General features: G+C 36.9%; 1 protein-coding gene and 1 long non-coding RNA gene across 9 annotated transcripts in view; one reads left to right on the top strand and one right to left on the bottom strand.

The window, feature by feature from the left end:
- The window catches only part of 5-ht1 (serotonin receptor), a 114,639-nt gene that overhangs the window by 32,992 nt on the left and 63,344 nt on the right, over nt 1–18,303 (bottom strand). The window lies entirely within an intron of this gene.
- On the top strand, nt 1,534–3,962 carry LOC139768761 (uncharacterized). Of its 2 annotated transcripts, XR_011717428.1 has the most exons (5): nt 1,534–1,894; nt 1,984–2,108; nt 2,368–2,490; nt 2,750–2,872; nt 3,132–3,960. It is a non-coding gene; the product is annotated as an uncharacterized lncRNA (long non-coding RNA). The 2 variants fall into 2 exon arrangements; XR_011717427.1 differs by having other exon boundaries at nt 1,540–2,108; nt 3,132–3,962.

Genomic DNA, 18,303 nt, shown 5'->3' with positions numbered 1-18,303 from the left:
GTCTGCTTAGCGACACCTCCGGCTTCGAAAGTTAGTTAGGCTAAAAAACTTATCGCGTCGCGTTAATTGTCTGCTTGGCGACACCCCCGGCTTCGAAAGTTAGTTAGGCTAAAAAACTTATCGCGTCGCGTTAATTGTCTGCTTGGCGACACCCACGGGAGCTAGTTAGGGTAATTAAACATCGAACTCGTGTCTGCTTGGCGACACCCACGGGAGCTAGTTAGGGTAATTAAACATCGAACTCGTGTCTGCTTGGCGACACCCACGGGAGCTAGTTAGGGTAATTAAACATCGAACTCGTGTCTGCTTGGCGACATCCACGGGAGCTAGTTAGGGTAATTAAACATCGAACTCGTGTCTGCTTGGCGACACCCACGGGAGCTAGTTAGGGTAATTAAACATCGAACTCGTGTCTGCTTGGCGACACCCACGGGAGCTAGTTAGGGTAATTAAACATCGAACTCGTGTCTGCTTGGCGACACCCACGGGAGCTAGTTAGGGTAATTAAACATCGAACTCGTGTCTGCTTGGCGACACCCACGGGAGCTAGTTAGGGTAATTAAACATCGAACTCGTGTCTGCTTGGCGACACCCACGGGAGCTAGTTAGGGTAATTAAACATCGAACTCGTGTCTGCTTGGCGACACCCACGGGAGCTAGTTAGGGTAATTAAACATCGAACTCGTGTCTGCTTGGCGACACCCACGGGAGCTAGTTAGGGTAATTAAACATCGAACTCGTGTCTGCTTGGCGACACCCACGGGAGCTAGTTAGGGTAATTAAACATCGAACTCGTGTCTGCTTGGCGACACCCACGGGAGCTAGTTAGGGTAATTAAACATCGAACTCGTGTCTGCTTGGCGACACCCACGGGAGCTAGTTAGGGTAATTAAACATCGAACTCGTGTCTGCTTGGCGACACCCACGGGAGCTAGTTAGGGTAATTAAACATCGAACTCGTGTCTGCTTGGCGACACCCACGGGAGCTAGTTAGGGTAATTAAACATCGAACTCGTGTCTGCTTGGCGACACCCACGGGAGCTAGTTAGGGTAATTAAACATCGAACTCGTGTCTGCTTGGCGACACCCACGGGAGCTAGTTAGGGTAATTAAACATCGAACTCGTGTCTGCTTGGCGACACCCACGGGAGCTAGTTAGGGTAATTAAACATCGAACTCGTGTCTGCTTGGCGACACCCACGGGAGCTAGTTAGGGTAATTAAACATCGAACTCGTGTCTGCTTGGCGACACCCACGGGAGCTAGTTAGGGTAATTAAACATCGAACTCGTGTCTGCTTGGCGACACCCACGGGAGCTAGTTAGGGTAATTAAACATCGAACTCGTGTCTGCTTGGCGACACCCACGGGAGCTAGTTAGGGTAATTAAACATCGAACTCGTGTCTGCTTGGCGACACCCACGGGAGCTAGTTAGGGTAATTAAACATCGAACTCGTGTCTGCTTGGCGACACCCACGGGAGCTAGTTAGGGTAATTAAACATCGAACTCGTGTCTGCTTGGCGACACCCACGGGAGCTAGTTAGGGTAATTAAACATCGAACTCGTGTCTGCTTGGCGACACCCACGGGAGCTAGTTAGGGTAATTAAACATCGAACTCGTGTCTGCTTGGCGACACCCACGGGAGCTAGTTAGGGTAATTAAACATCGAACTCGTGTCTGCTTGGCGACACCCACGGCCTAGTTAGGCTAAAATTAAGTAATCGCGTCGCGTCGCGTTATTGTCTGCTTAGCGACACCCCCGGCTTCGAAAGTTAGTTAGGCTACAAACTTATCGCGTCGCGTTGTCTGCGGAACGACACCACGCTTACAAAGTTACTTACGGGGAGCGCGCTTTTAGCGCTATAAGCGTGCTCTGTCTTTGTTCAACTTTCAGTAAGTAACAGAGATGGAATGACGTTGTCAGCGCTAATAGCGTCTCCCCGAACGCACCTTTAATCGAATCGTTCATTTGAATGTTTCAGAAAATAACGACGCAGAAGATGACATCGGAGCAGCGAGGGAATCCTGCGAAGCTGACATCCCGAGCAGCCTGAGAGGAGGAGGAGGCCTAGGATAGGCATCGGGCATCGGCGTACCAACACTTCTGGTAAGTGTTACTTTTTATTTTTTCTAAAGATATTATAGAATCACTCTTTTCGTTTATCCTTATTTAGTTGCTACATTAAACCGTGTTTCGAAATATAAATTAGTAAAAAGAAATAATTTGAAAAATTTGATTCAAGTTGATTCTACCATAGAGACTTTTTTCGAAGAAGTAATTTAGGAAAACATTAATCTGAATAACGAATAAGATGTTCGATGCGCGTGACAATTATTTAATCGATTCGATTATTTTTATGTTACAGAAAATATCCACGCTGGAAGGACCATCAGCTTCGCATCGAGGGAACACGATGGACATCCCGAGCAGCCTGAGAGGAGGAGGAGGCCTAGGATAGGCATCGGGCATCGGCGTACCAACACTTCTGGTAAGTGTTACTTTTTATTTTTTCTAAAGATATTATAGAATCACTCTTTTCGTTTATCCTTATTTAGTTGCTACATTAAACCGTGTTTCGAAATATAAATTAGTAAAAAGAAATAATTTGAAAAATTTGATTCAAGTTGATTCTACCATAGAGACTTTTTTCGAAGAAGTAATTTAGGAAAACATTAATCTGAATAACGAATAAGATGTTCGATGCGCGTGACAATTATTTAATCGATTCGATTATTTTTATGTTACAGAAAATATCCACGCTGGAAGGACCATCAGCTTCGCATCGAGGGAACACGATGGACATCTCGAGCAGCTTGAGAGGAGGTGGAGGCCTAGGAGAGGCATCGGGCATCGGCGTACTAACACTTCTGGTAAGTGTTATTTTTTATTTTTTCTAAAGATATTATAGAATCTCTTTTATCGTTTGTTTTTATTTAGTTGCTACATTAAACCGTGTTTCGGAATATAAATTAGTTAAAAGAAATAAATCGAAAAATTTGATTCAAGTTGATTCTAACGTAGAGACTTTTTTCGAAGAAGTAATTTAGGAAAACATTAATCGGAATAACGAATAAGATGTTCGATGCGCGTGACAATTATTTAATCGATTTGTTTATTTTTATGTTACAGAAAATATCCACGCAGGAAGGAGCATCAGCTTCGCATCGAGGGAACACGAGGGACACCCCGAGCAGCGTGAGAGAAAGTGGAGGCCTGGGAGAGGCATCAAAGTTGTGCAAAGTATTAATAGTACAGTTTTACATTCGCGAGATTTACGTGCTCGATACCGTACTGTGCGTGCGATATTTAATTTTGATTGTGTTTTTGATTAATCAACTGCGTGTCTTTAGTCTTTACTAACCGTCCACTTGATTCGCGTAGTATCTCGCGTCAAGATCTTCCAACATTTCGTCGTCATTAACGCAACGCAGAGTGATGAACGCGGAACGAATCGGGGCAATCGGCGTCGCGACTCTTTCAAATTTGTACGAAAAATCTGTGGTAGAAAATCGATAACTTGATTTTATATATATATATTACCAGCTTTTATATTTCACGGTACTTCCTTAAGTACTACCTTCCCCTGGGGTACGACCTAACCTTGGCGAGGTGGGAAGGCCCAGTACCCAGTACGAGGATTTTACCCAAGCAAAACTCTTGTTCTGCTTGGATAAAAATCCAAAGACGGGGAAGCTAACGTACCCCTCGTCCGCCGATTTAATTGAATGAACGAATAGCAGCCGGTTCGTCGCGTTTGCTTCGGGAGTGCCGTAATCAAATAATCGGACTAAAAAAGACTTTTTTAAACGGGAGTGCCGTACAGTATCGCGCGAGAAAGACTTTTACTGAAATTAGTCCGCGCGCGATTGTAGTTTATTATCCGCGAGTGTTTCTCGCGAGTGTCCTGTGCGGTGAGAGGAGGAGGCCTAACATCCTGAGAGGAGGAGGAGGTCTGAGAGAGACATCGGGCACCGGCGGAGCAACCTTGGGGTAAGTATCACCTCTTATTTGTAAAAAATTAATAATTCGTCGATTTTAATCGTTTAATAATTAATCGTTTTTATTTATTCGAATTGTTTTATCTCGATAAATTAGAAGTAATTAGAGAAAGAGAGATTATTTAAAATTTTACTGTAGTAAAGATCTTTTTCGGTAAATAGATAAAATTGTATTGGCTAAATATTATATAGAAAGACGAATTAGACGCGTAAGAATTAACTTTTGAAATGTTGATTACTTTGAGCGCTTTTTAAATTTAAATCTTATGTTTGTATGTTTCAGTATCACCGTAGCTACGTGGCCGAATAATTCCGCCCGTTGCGCATCAGATCGGTGAGTCAATGAGAAATTTTTGTATTGAGGAAACGAATCTACGAATAATCAAATAAAAATATATCTCGATATACATGTCGAATTACAATAATTTTTAGTATGAAAATATTACATCTCGTAGATCCGTTGCCTTAAAATGGATGGGTTAAAACTGATTATGGGATATATTTAATCTTGGTATTACTTATCTATCAATATATTGTGCGATTGTGCTTGAGGAAATACTCGCACACTTCGCATGCACGGAGCACGCAAAGAGCTCATCATCGTTCATCGAGTTATGTTGACGAACTACCGCATTCTATTATAAATATTTTTTGAATAAAATTTTTAAGTACATAGGAAATTAAATTTTTGAAATTTTGTTACTTAGATCAATTTTATTTACAGTTAGAGTAATAAATATTTTAGAAACACAAAAAAGAGAAACAAGAAATAAAATAATACTCGGATAATTAAGGTCAGGATTTTTTAAATATATTGTAGTCAATAAATTTTTATTTAGATTTTTTTTAAAATTATTTTTAGGACATTATTTTCTTAAACAAAAGATAAGTATCGTGTTAGATGTTGAAAAAAATATCTGTAGATAGGGAAAAATTGTGAATTAGTTAGAATGTTTTATTTATACGCATTTATTTCTTTCCATACGTTTATCCAAGATTAAATATAATATAAATCGATGCAAGGAAGCAATATATAGATATATTTAGAATATTAGTATGCATAAAGAAAAGCGTACGTGCAATACGTATACGTAAATTACATATGAATAAATAGGGTAAAAAATATTTTGGTCTTATTAATTTGTTTTATAGAAAATGTGATAATTGTTATTAATTGCTAAAATTTATTTTAACAAAGCATCGATTTTGCCTTAATTTTTTGTAACCTATCCATCTATTTTTGATTGAGAAATTGGCTTTATGCCAGTCAAGTAATATATGACGTGAGATTCTAAATATTCTGTCGAGAAACGCTGAAACTTAAAATTATTTTAGAATCGATCATATATAATACAATTATATATATTCAATTTTACAGTAATATATATCAGTACAAAATTACCTTTTTCAAAAAAGGTAAAAAAAGGCGCCAAGTACACGCAATGTATTTTGTAAATTCAAAAATCCAATCTAAATGATAGCTTTATTTCTTCTTCACAAAATTATGTTACCTAACTTAAGGAGAGTTTTATGATAGCATATTGGTTCTTACGCCAGCATTATTATGAGATTAAAATGAATAATAATTTTCACATTATGTTTAACAAACTATATTAGAAAGCAAGGTAGAGTGCTGATGGATATAATTTTCTACAAAAATTAATTTAAATTGAAAAAATAAATACGTATACAAGTATAAAAATATTTTCTATTTCAAGAAAAACTGAAATCATAGAACTTTTATTATGGAAATTGAATTTAAAAGATTTGTACATGGATATTAAAGGAAAATTGCAATGGAAAAAGTATTTGTAAAGTTTAATATTATATGAGTGAAACGAGTTGTACCGCAATGAATGTTTAATGACATTCTAAGTTATATTCTCTGTAGAAAGCGTTATTTTTCGAGCAAGAGAACGGGGAGAACAAGGAAATATGGCTTTTTTCGCTTACGATAAAATATCTCTAATGCAATTGAATATATTTAATTTATTATAAAAGCAAAAAAGAAGCACATTTAAATAAAAATTTTATACAAGTATAATTCGTAAGATGTGATTTGAGCTTAAAAAATTCGAAATATTAAATATTGTGTTGAAATAAAATGCGAAGGGCTATGTAAGATTTAAAAGCAGAAAATTCAGAATATTTTTAACTTCTTTGAACAAATATGTTTTAATGTTTTTGAATTGCAAGCGACACATTTTCGATATTTCGCTCCATGTAGAATATATACGATCTTTCCTTTTGAATTATTGAGTGAATAAAATAAATTGCTTCTGCTATTAGAATGCATAAATCGTATGCTTAATCTTAGCCGCGGTTTCTGGATTGCAGTACATTACTGTACCTCGGTACTATGTTCCGTTGGGAATGATATTCGACATTTGCAATAATGCGGCGCGAGATGTTGGAATTTGCACTGTAAATTTCAAAGGCTCGTTTCGATGTTCAAAGGCGTGTCGTCATACATTATTGCAATGGCGAATATGCCGCCCAAGGGAGTGCTGCTGCGTCGGTATCGCAATAATGCACGTCGCTACAACTTTTGGCATTATTGTAATGTTCCACCTTCGCCTACTTGGCTCACATCCACTTTCTTCGTATTCCTGTAAGGGACACACCGCTGATTTAAAATATTAATGTTTATTACGAACATTTGCGTAATGCTCCGTTCTGAGTGCGTGTCCCTTTTCGCTTTTGTACATGTAAGTCTCTAAAGTATTCTATTTTACAAGACAAGTTTTGCCGACGCAAGTCTCCGAGATACTTCAAGAACTACGGAAACAACAGTCAAGAAGTACTTATCTTATATTATACTGTTAAATTTGCTCTGCTGCATTTTCACGAATTTAGAAAATTTTATATAAAATGTTTCGAATATGTTTCAAAAAGCTATTTTATAAATTACAATAATACATATCTATTTGATTGTAATACAATCTCAAAATCTTAATGAATGGAAAATTTTATATTTTAATATCTCGAATAATCTATTAAATATTAAATTGGCTTTTCAAACTTTATTCGTGCGCAATCAGACATTATTTCATATAAGATCGTTACTCAAAAGAATAAAAAATGCCAATTTTTGTTAAGAACCAGAGTTCAATCTTATAACGCCCTGCTATAACAACGCTTTATCAAAAAAGAAGAAAGAAGGTTGTAAAACCAATAGAAACGTCTCGTTAGTGTTCGCCAGTGTTTTATGGAACTATACGTACATTCAAGGCCTGTGCATTCTCAGGGATATTTTCGTAGCACATATCCGGCGGAATATGTCCATCGCATAACTTAAGTGGAATTCCTGATTGCAAAGATCATGAAAGAAATTGGTCGGTACCGACGAACCATTCCGTTCAGATATGAAAATTTTTATTAAAGTGCATATTACGAAAAGAATGCAGCGAAAAATATTACGAAATATTCCACGCGCGTTGGAATAAGACTTTTACGATGTACGGTTCTCGTTTTTTTTATCTACGAATAAACAATGAAAATTAGCATGTGTGTATAACATGTTCTGCAATTTTTTAAATATAATAAATGCCGATTAAACATTTTGTCTATTTCATAAACAGAAATGTATATATTAACACTCGAGAGTATTTTAATTATCTCACTTAACTTTAACAAGAAATTCATTATCACTGCATCTTGTATAAGAATAGGCGGTACTCCAATGCCATTGGCTTTTGCTTTTGTGCCGGATGGCAAAAGGGCTCAATCTGCAGAGCGCGATGGTACGGTGAAATTAAACAGCCGTACCGCGGCAAGTGCTTGGTCGCAAAAGAGTTAAACCGCGCGCGCATTGCATACGAGTGCATCTCTATTCATCGTGAAAGCGGCGAATGCGCGCGATCGTTACGCGGGCGGTTTCACGAGTTGGTGTATTCATGATGCGATCGTGAATGCACAACCGAGCAGTCCTTTTTTATGATATCTGTTTAGAGATCTGTTTATAGTGCGGGCAACACAATTAGCGGAGACAAGTGAAATATATTCGCCAAGTAAAATGTTCCATCCTAATTAAACGCGCGCTTTCTTCCCTTTGACGTGATAATTAACGTTATACATTACGCGCCAGCGGTGGTGACCGTTACATTTTCTCTTGTACGTACGCGTGATGCATATAGAATATTAGATGTTGCAACTATGTGGAAATGACGAGATGTGCAGACGCATTAGCGAAGAAAATAACGAGAAAAGGAATGACTGCAGTTCGTATGCGTCGTCACGCGTTTAGGTTTATTTCGAGTAAACCGAATTTGCTACGTCTTGTTACGAATGTATTAACTCGCCATCAAATTGCAGCCCGTGTCCTCAAATGTGTAGTAGTATTTTTATCGTCGTTTCGTTCGATATTCGATTTCTCCCTTCGGAATACTCTACTTTTCGAAATGAGTCAAAGTGTCGCTGGAGATCGATCATGTTGTGTGTGTTTCCTTTTTTCATAGTTGTTAAGTTAAAGATTTAAAATTCTAGTTTAGTCGTTGTATTTGATGCGCGTTACCAAAATTAATTTCAACAAATTGATACTGCATTGTGCGCAAAATTAAAAAAAAAAACACGATTGTAAAATTTACCGTCGTCAGATTACTTTTAAAACGTGAAATTTCTGAATATGGAGAATACAAAACGCTGTGTCCCTTGCATATGCAAGCAACAACTGGATCGATCGAAAAATATCGCCCGGCGATTTCTTTCGTGTCTATTATAAATTTTGGGAAGGAGAGATGAACACGGTTTAAGATTGATCGACCATATGGATAGGATGTTGCGCGATCGTAAATTCTGCTCTGTTAACTTTGCGTTTAAATCATTCGCGTCAAATACAGCACCGAAACGTTTCTCCGAAAAAGTCTGGCAGATAGATCGAGCAGTCGCATAGGACCGAGCCCTGAACGTACCTTTCATGTATGGATATTTTATCGTTGTGCGATATTTTACATTTTCCATGGTAACAAACGTTCTCACGATCTTTCACAGTTGAAATAAACATTCTTCTTTGGCGTGATCATGCACATTTGTACATATATTTCAAGACTATTTTTATCTAGGTGATATATCTTATCGAAATCATTATTAGTATGGAGCTATTCGACACATTACATTACGTTATACGATACGGAAAATGTAATTAAGCACGTGTTCATTAATTAATTAAGAAAGCGTGCCGAAGAATTATGTCCTGGCTTGCAAGAGTTAATTGGATATTTTAGATGCCCGCGGGACGTTATCAAGAGATTATCGAAGTCTCTATGAAATAATATCATTACACTTTAGCTCACAATTAATTTACTTCGAATGACGCCAATTTTAGTCTCTCATCACCCTGATTCTGCGGTGTACGTTCAACAGGGATCGAGTTTAAGCCCGTGCTGATCCTGGGCTTAGCAGAGTCCGCGAGTAGGTTAAAATTAATCTCGTATGTCTATGCGATTTGATATACATGCCGCTAATTTAGCCAGATACACGCAACGGCTCGAAACTTTGCTGTTAAATCATGCAACTAGACATTTATCGGGGCGTCCGCGAGTCAGATTGAAGAAGGCAGGTTCTTGTTAAACGCACATAGCACCAAGTTAAATTTTATTATCAGTGGAGTGTACTATTAGGAAAATCGTATATTAACGAGGCCTGATATTTGCATTTTTATAATAAATATATTTTTATATTTACTTATTATTTATTAATTATAAAATTATTTTTATCTCTCTCGTAAAAAAACCTATCTATTTTTATTTTTTTTAAATATAAAATTATTTATATTTTCTTGAAGAGACATATATCTATCGTGTGTAACAGTATATATTACAGAGATACGAGATACGTTGAGAATAATTTGAGTCATAAATCGTCGTCCTTGAGAGAAGAAAGAAGGTATTTGCAGCTTTTTTGCGAGAACGAGCGAATCTTTCGCTTTTAAATCAGGCGTAGAATATTTACTCGGGAATTGAAAGGTCCCCTTGAATAATTCCAAATGCTACTGGTTTCAACATTTTTTTCTGATATTTGCCCATTTACTTTGTCGTGACCTAAATACCTGCCTACGTTCCGTCGCGGACTCGGTTCGGGAATAGATAAGTATGCATGAAGTTGATGCAAATCATCTTTGAGGGTCAACAGGTACTGGATCAATTTGGGATAACCGAGAATAATTATAAGCACCAACAGTAATTTAGCGCGACGGGTGGTAAATTCCATTTCAAGAGGTCGATAAAATCACTTTTTTATGACAAAATAATTGCACAATGACGAAAACTGTCTTTTTATTTTTTCTTTTAAAATTTGCTCGAATTCTGAACTTATTATATAAGAACTTCTAATATTAGTTTAAGATAATATGGGTCGATGACGTGAAAATATTTTATTATAATTTAACAAATTAATAATATTACGCTACATTATTTGCATTAATTTTTGATATTTTATATAAGATTTATATTTCAAATTATAATTTTTATTTTTTAATACTTTTTAATATTGAAAAGATATTCTATTTAAGAGAATATAGTTGGTTTTGTATCTTAGCAGCATTTATCGCTATTTGCACGATTATCTTCACAGAGAGGAATAGAATCGGCGTGTACGGAGGTAATTAATACAATTTATTTCGGGATGCATCGCGCACTAAGCGAATTGTCTCAGTTGCGGAACCCGTTATTATTCGACCAAACCGCACGAGGTCGATACAGTGGGACGACGTGAAATAATCATTATTTATTGTGCAAGACATTCACGAAGGTTTAGTACAATGCAATGCAATATACATATATTTCTTGGGGGGAGCTGAAAACTTACGCACGTGTATCCTACATTCCATTCTGCAATGTGAATGGTTACTCCAACATAGCGCGAACCTTTTAGACTTTGGACCGTATATCGCTATATTGTTCCACATTGTTTCTTATCATTCTGAACGTGTCTAGAGCGAATATCGTGAGTTTGGATCGCCCGCGGACATTGCGAGATATTGGTAAATCTAATTTCATGTTCGAAGATTATAGAGATACAGCGGATTAGCGACGAAATCTGAATTTCGTGTCAATTATGAAGCGTCGCGATAATAGGCAACACATCGTATCTTTCCGTAAAGATGTGCTAACCTAATTGCCATACTTTTTGTAAAAATATAAGACATTATCCATTTTACTCTTTTTATAGTTTGAAAAGATAAAGTTTCATAAAATTAACGCGAAGAGAATAAGAAGAACAAAGAAAATTAAAAGAGGAAGGGAAGCAATATTGGTTCCTATATATAGTTCAAATATTGTATTAGATGGTAGATAATAAAAAACAATGAAATAAATTAAAAATATTTGCTCTGCTCGAAGGGAGAAGTTTTGAAAGCTAAGAGAAGCGGCAAGAAAAAGCATGGTAAAAAAACGGAAAGCACTGCTGTTGCCTGTATTTTGTATGCTTTCGCGTGACGCGAGGAATGTAAAGAGCGTACCGTCCGTATATCGCGTGTCGCGTATCGTCGTAACATTAAAAAGGGAAATTGCAGCCGGTATGCTCGAAGGATTCGCTCGCGGATCGTAATGTGAACAAGTGACACCCGCGAGGAAAACCTTTGCCAACCGACCTCCTAGGCCCGACACCGAGGGTTCTTTGTTTGCGAGTCAAACTTCCGGCGCGCCGTTTGCCCAAGGTAAATGTTAAAAGTTTCATTCGTGCGTAAGAAACCTCATTGCAAACGGCGAAATAAAACGTACAAACTTTAAATTAAATCCAACGGGACATGTAGATCCGACCTTGCCTAGGCGTACGACGTAGAAATTGGATGGCGAACTCCGTCAGAGTTCTCACGAGTAGATCACAGTTTCCGCAATACCCAGGTGTACGTTAATTCTGGTGTATCTTTTATGAAGTTCATTTAAGATGGGGCTCTGTGTGATGAACTAATAATATCCGCAAGGACAAAATTTTTTCGTTGCATTTTCACGTCCGATATAAATCGGATTCATGACTCGTCGGTTCTTCCCGCGCCGTTCCGCTCGGCTATTCAAGTAGTAAAAGACATCGCGCATCAGACGGAGCGCGATTCATTTTATCCGTCCGCTGTTCTCTCGTGTCTCGTCTTTTTTCTTTCCAACTGAATACAATATAAGCCACATAAGGCGTGAAATGGATCGAACGTGGACTATTAAAATCGGGATAACCAAATCTGCATCAATATTAATTATCCGCACTGACAGAAGTCTATATTTATTGGCAAAAACTGACGTACTGCTCAGGTTACGTTTGGCTGACCTTTAAAGGTTGCGTCTGTTCCCTGTTCTCGGTTAAAAAAAAAATCTATCCGGATATGTTATATAGAATATACCACGAATTGTATTTGTTATGTGGAATAATAGAATAAAACGTAGAAAGATTAATAAAATGGAAACTAAGAAATCTTTATGTGAGAAGTAATGCAAAATAAAAATTATAACTTTTTAATCTGAGATAAATCAATTTATGTACGTACGTAGAAAATATAATAATATCGTTAGGATAAAGAGCGATCTGACAATAAAGAGCGATAAAAGGACTGTTTGACGTTCGCCACTGACGAGAAAAGCGATTTCAAGGCTTAGAATTTGGCGATGTCAGTTTATCGGAAATTGCCCTCGTAGATTTGCTACAACTTCTACGTGAAATTGTAAAACTTCAATCCACTTTTTACGAATAAGCGAAATCTTCCAGCGTGACCTAGATTGTTATTGACGTAACATCAAGCGTTATTGTAACGGCCCTGTATGACCAGTCGATCACGAATATTTTTTACGTCAACACGACGCGCCATATCGGCGCGGCGGATTAAAATTCTGCGCATTCGTCGTCATACGAGCATGATTGTGATTTTCAGATACCTACTCGAGTTATATCACGCTGGTTTTAAAGCTTTGCTTTTCCTCAGCTTTTCCTCACTCGGCTTTCCCCTTTACTTTACGTGTGATGTTTATTGTGCGATAATTTTTGTTTAATTTTAAACAGGATATTGTTATATTTTTATAATATTACAAATATCATAATTTTTTACTACAATACTATCTCGGTGCTACGACTACAATTTGTTATTAAGATTTGAACGTATATTTTAAAGTTTTATTATAATTTTCTACATGTGTTCTGCAATAGTGAGATAATATTTATACATTTAATCAGCTTTGCAGAGACATAATTCATATTACGAAGCAGATATTAAATAATAAAAACCATAACGTTAGCTAGAAGTGCATACGACAGTAACATGTTTGTACAATGATATACAACCCTAAACGCGGTGCTACTTCGATGTGTTAGTACAATACAACGGGATTGCGCGCACGCAGTATGCCAAGATGATATGCAGCGGTATTTCGAAATGAGAGTTAAACGCTCGGCAGGTGGTTACTATGTATTTCTATCAGATGCAATCGCAGCTCGTCTGTCATATCTACAGCGCTGTCCATCTGATCCGGACCATTTAATCAAGACCATTTAATCTAAATTTACTTCTGGCAAATATATTTTTCTGTGCGGTTTTCAAAGGTCTGTCTTTGGCGTGTTGAAAGCGGAAATTAAATGATAGTATCTAAATTAAGAAAAAAGCTGGGCAAAATAAAAAATAAATAAATAATACGAAAGATTACGCTTTCTATAATCTGCCTCGATTATCTCAATTGTCCTTTTTATACAATGGTTTTACGGAATCCTAATTTTTATGTATAATATAATTTAATGAAGTCTTGCTAACGTTTCACAAGATATGTACAGGGTTTCGATGTATTCTACCAGCGTATCGCCCGTCTAATCTTAATTAGGGTCCTCGTATTGTACGGGCGGGCTCGGTAAATATAGTACGTGCGCGCTTAGCACAGTTGATGCTGCTTGTGTTCAACACGACTCAGCCAAATCTGGATCAGCAACGTTTATATGTAACGAACCGTTTACACATCATTTTGCATTCACAGCTAAGCTCCCCCTTCATCAGCGTTATTATTATTATGGCCGTATGAAGGGGCACATAGAATGAAATATTCTAGAGAGAAACACAAGATATATTTCTTCACGCAAAAACCGCGCGAGCCGTTAATATTTAAAGCATAAGTCATTTAATTAAAAGTAGGTTTCCCCAATTTTCATAGATATATCGAGTAGATCAGTAATTAAGAAGCTGTTTTGTTATTTATGATTAGATATCTCTTCTCGAGATATCTTATTTATGACAAGTGGCTTGTCGATTGCGAAGTAACCACTTAAAGTAAAAGAAGTCGCTCTCCTGCCCGAGACACTGATATAGTACATACGCGAGGAAATTACTATCGCGATGTAAAAGAAAGTCGAATAGGTATTGGACGATGAGTTCGCGTAGGAATACATACTAAGAAGCTCACCAGGCGTTTGAATCTCACTTTGAGACGCTGGATGCTGCGTCTGACGTAGATAGACTGTATCTACTAGGACGTAATTTCCCTCCAAGACCCGCGGAAGGGGCAATAAAAACTGACTTTTCGCAAGAGGGTCTGTCGTAACTGAACTAACCGCAAGAATACGTAAATCGTGATAATACAGTTTCTCGCTCTTAATGTTTGTTTTATAATATTACGAAAGGTGTTTCAAATATTAAATATCCGTTTTTCACGGATTCTTTGATTGATATAAAATTGAAAAGGATATTCAATGGTTTAATTTAAAGATATCTCGCATTACGAATGTGTAGGAATTGAAATTATTTGCCAATGTTAAAATTTGAGAAATCATATACAAAGTATGTAAATCTCTAATACAGAAAATTCAATATTTTATTTTAACATATATATTTATTTAATCTGGATATGCGTACATATATATGTATATTATATGTATATTAAAATTACATATAGAATTATAAACCTAAAACATATAATAACAATAATATTATAATACAAAAGATGATTAAATAATAATTAATGTGCGAAAATTACTCATTACTCATTTATTATTATTACACATAGTTTACTAGTAATAAATTATTTTGATCAACACATGTACGTGGTTATGAAATATTATCGTTATTATTTAACATTAACTGTAAGTCAGAACCGCCAGCCCATTGTAATTTTCTTGAACTATTTCCATCATTGCACGAGATATTACCACCATTGTTTTGCAGCGAGCGAAACGCCATCGTCATTTGTGCGAGAATCCTCTCGGCTTTCTCCCGCTTTTTCATGGACTGTACATCACATTAACCGTTTTTCCTTCATTCTATCTCCTTCTCTTCTTGCATCTTACGGCCGAACATTCCCTCTTGTTGCAATAAAAGCAAATGGAAAGTGCTCGACTATATCTCAAGCTCCTACACGGTGTTCGTAAAGTATGTACGAAAAAAGTACTAAGCAAAGTTTGCATTAAAAAAATGTTCTACTCTTAATTAATGATAAAGTCTTTATGTACATTTTATCTTTAAATTTGTTAGTTTGAAAAGATAAGAATTCAAGTTATTACTTAAATATATCACTTATGTAAGCGTATTCGCTCGTATGTTTATAATTGAAGAATTTTTAACAAAGTTTATGGTTGAATTTGTATGATAATAAATAATGTTTTACACGAGCACAGTTCAACTTTTATTGCTTATAGATGTGTATTCCGCCTTAATAGTTGACTAATATTTGGATCCCAGACGATATTTTCGACGGGTTATCACGTCGACCATAAACGTTATGTAGATTGAAATTATTATAAATGTACACATATACATCGTGGCGGCAGATCTGGTGACATATAACAACGGTGGTGAAGTTCATAACGATTTATCAAGACGTGCGTGCAAGCGACATGTATCGCGCGTCTGCCGACGAAATCCAATTTTCTACTTGGACGTGGTTAAAACGATACGGCGATTAATAACGTCTCGGACAGCTTGAACGCTTCGCCGGGAGGATGGTATTCGACAGTACAAACTCACCACCGGTGACCGAGTCGCGGAATTGTGATCGAGATAAATGCGAGAACGTAGCGGAGAAGAAGAGATATTGTCCCGTCAAGAAAGCCAAGATAAAAATAACTGGCTGTTTTACCGCGAGTGTAAATCGTCACGGCATTGTAATTCTCAAGGGTGATACACGTATAGCATATAATATTTGTCCGTGGCCGGCCAAAACTTGATAATACCAAAATTTTGGGAAATTGTTGCAGGATGTCATATCGCCTTTCTATATAAGCAGCCGCTATATAAGATGCTATTTATGGGATTAAAAGCTCGGGTCGCTTCGCATATAGCATAGTCCAAAATAGATAAGCGACATTATTTCGCGCATCGTTGCACAACTTGCAATTGTTCGTGTATATACGGACCTTAGATATGAAGTAATCCTTTTGCTCAGATAATTCTGCGTCTTATCTTCCTTAGGCTGTATTAGTTCTTTGAAGGTGCATTTAATTCCGTTTGTAAGCTCCTTTCTGAATATCCAACTCTGATTGCTAATCTTTCTCTTAAAGAAAGTTGTTGCGAATATCAGTTTCAGACTCGTTTCAATTAATGGAACTTAGTTTCGTTATTTAATTTTGAGATATTTAAAAATTAAATCTATCTGATCTTTCCTTTCCTCTTATCAGATATCCTACCGCTCTGTCAATTCAAATGAAATGTCTAAAATTTTTGTCGAGAAGTAACATTTATATATTTATATCGACTTATATTTTTTTCGGCGCGTATGTGGAATTTTACTTTTTACTCCGTAATTTATTTTTGCTGACGTTAAAGGGAATGGTATATCGTGGAGCAACATGATTATTTTAAGCTCGTTTTTGGACAAGCTTACATATATACCGAGTGCTTTCAGCTGTGCGAGTCACGAAAATTGAGAGAAAACACTGCCGTCGAGTATACTTTGAAGCGTATACCGATATGGTGGCAAATGTGTACGACAAAGGGTATACACTGGTATACAGCATACACAACATAAAGTATACATACGTACCGTATGCATACTCTTTGTTGCACCTGACTGCACTTATGCACTTCCCGGCATCATAACCGCGTTACATTATGCGTTTGCGGAGCCAACGTAATACGATAAGGCGGTTTTCGTCATCGCGTAATGCGAAACCATGGTATATCGCATCTTGCTGTTAGGAAATTTCGTATCGACCAATGATATATTCATGGCGGTACCATGAAAAATTTTTGCTGATGAAAATCGCGATGGTCAAGCGACTCGTGCCCGTGAATAACTCTATTTTTTTTTTAATATCTAGCCTAAGATGAAACAAGACAGTTGTTGAGAAACTTTTTAATCGCAAAACTTTAATAAGTTGGTACCGGAATATAAAACGCAGCAATTTGCGGTTAGTAAAGTACTTGCAATAAGTTTTCCAATTTTACTTTCCACGCATTCCGCTACGTTCTCGTTTAATTTTTTTTACTATTAATGTTGTACATTTCTAAAGAGAAATCTTTTTTATGACGGGACTGCGTACTTGAATATAATAGTTTCAAAATTTATAATATACTTAGACGGCTACCTATAATACTTACGCTGAAATTTTTAACTTTAACGAGCACAGCGCGATGTAAGGGCAGTAACTTTCAATTTCTCCATTACGAAAAGTCTGGGAGTGATTTTCTTGCGCGTAAGCGCCCTTATTCAGGCGGATCAATGTGACGAATTATTATCGCGAATCTAGGACACACATGTTATATGCTAATCCTAACGCGCGTATACATAACGGCACGGTAACCTTAGAGGTACCTGCCCACATACACAGAGGCGTTTACCCGAAATCCAGTGTCTTCGGACGATCGAGTAATACACGTTCTCGATGCTTTGACATATCAGAGGCTATCCGTGCGTGTAATTGGTCCGAAATCCTACCGACAGTTTGTCAAGCAGTAGTCCGGAAATGGATCCATCATATCCCATTAATCATAGTCACCTAATACGATAATCACGAAATATCATCGGCACGCGTCTAATTCGGGCACGCCATGATTGATGTAATCTGGACGACTTCGACAATTCCTTAAACGTACGGACAACGCATATATCTCTAAAACTGTGACCCTACGTAAACATCTATGCATGCATATTTTAACGCGTATCGAATTAAAATATAGGCAATCCGATTTGTATTATACAAGAAAGAGAGATTTGTTTTACATAAAGTAAATACTGTATCTGTAAATAGTTTTAAGTGAAAAAAATATGATGAAAACATTTTCCATCTTGCATAGTTGAAAGTAAGATTTATAAAGATATTTTTCGCACACGTATCTCTTTGTACGTTGTTCCAATTTAACGATATTATACGTTAAAAACTAGGTAATTTGATGATGCGATAATATCCTC

This window comes from Temnothorax nylanderi, unplaced genomic scaffold (assembly GCF_030848795.1).
Source record: "Temnothorax nylanderi isolate EJ_2023f unplaced genomic scaffold, tnyl_v1.0 TNYL_tig0018_pilon, whole genome shotgun sequence".
NCBI lineage: Eukaryota > Metazoa > Arthropoda > Insecta > Hymenoptera > Formicidae > Temnothorax > Temnothorax nylanderi.
This window is presented reverse-complemented; position numbering and strand designations above follow the sequence as displayed.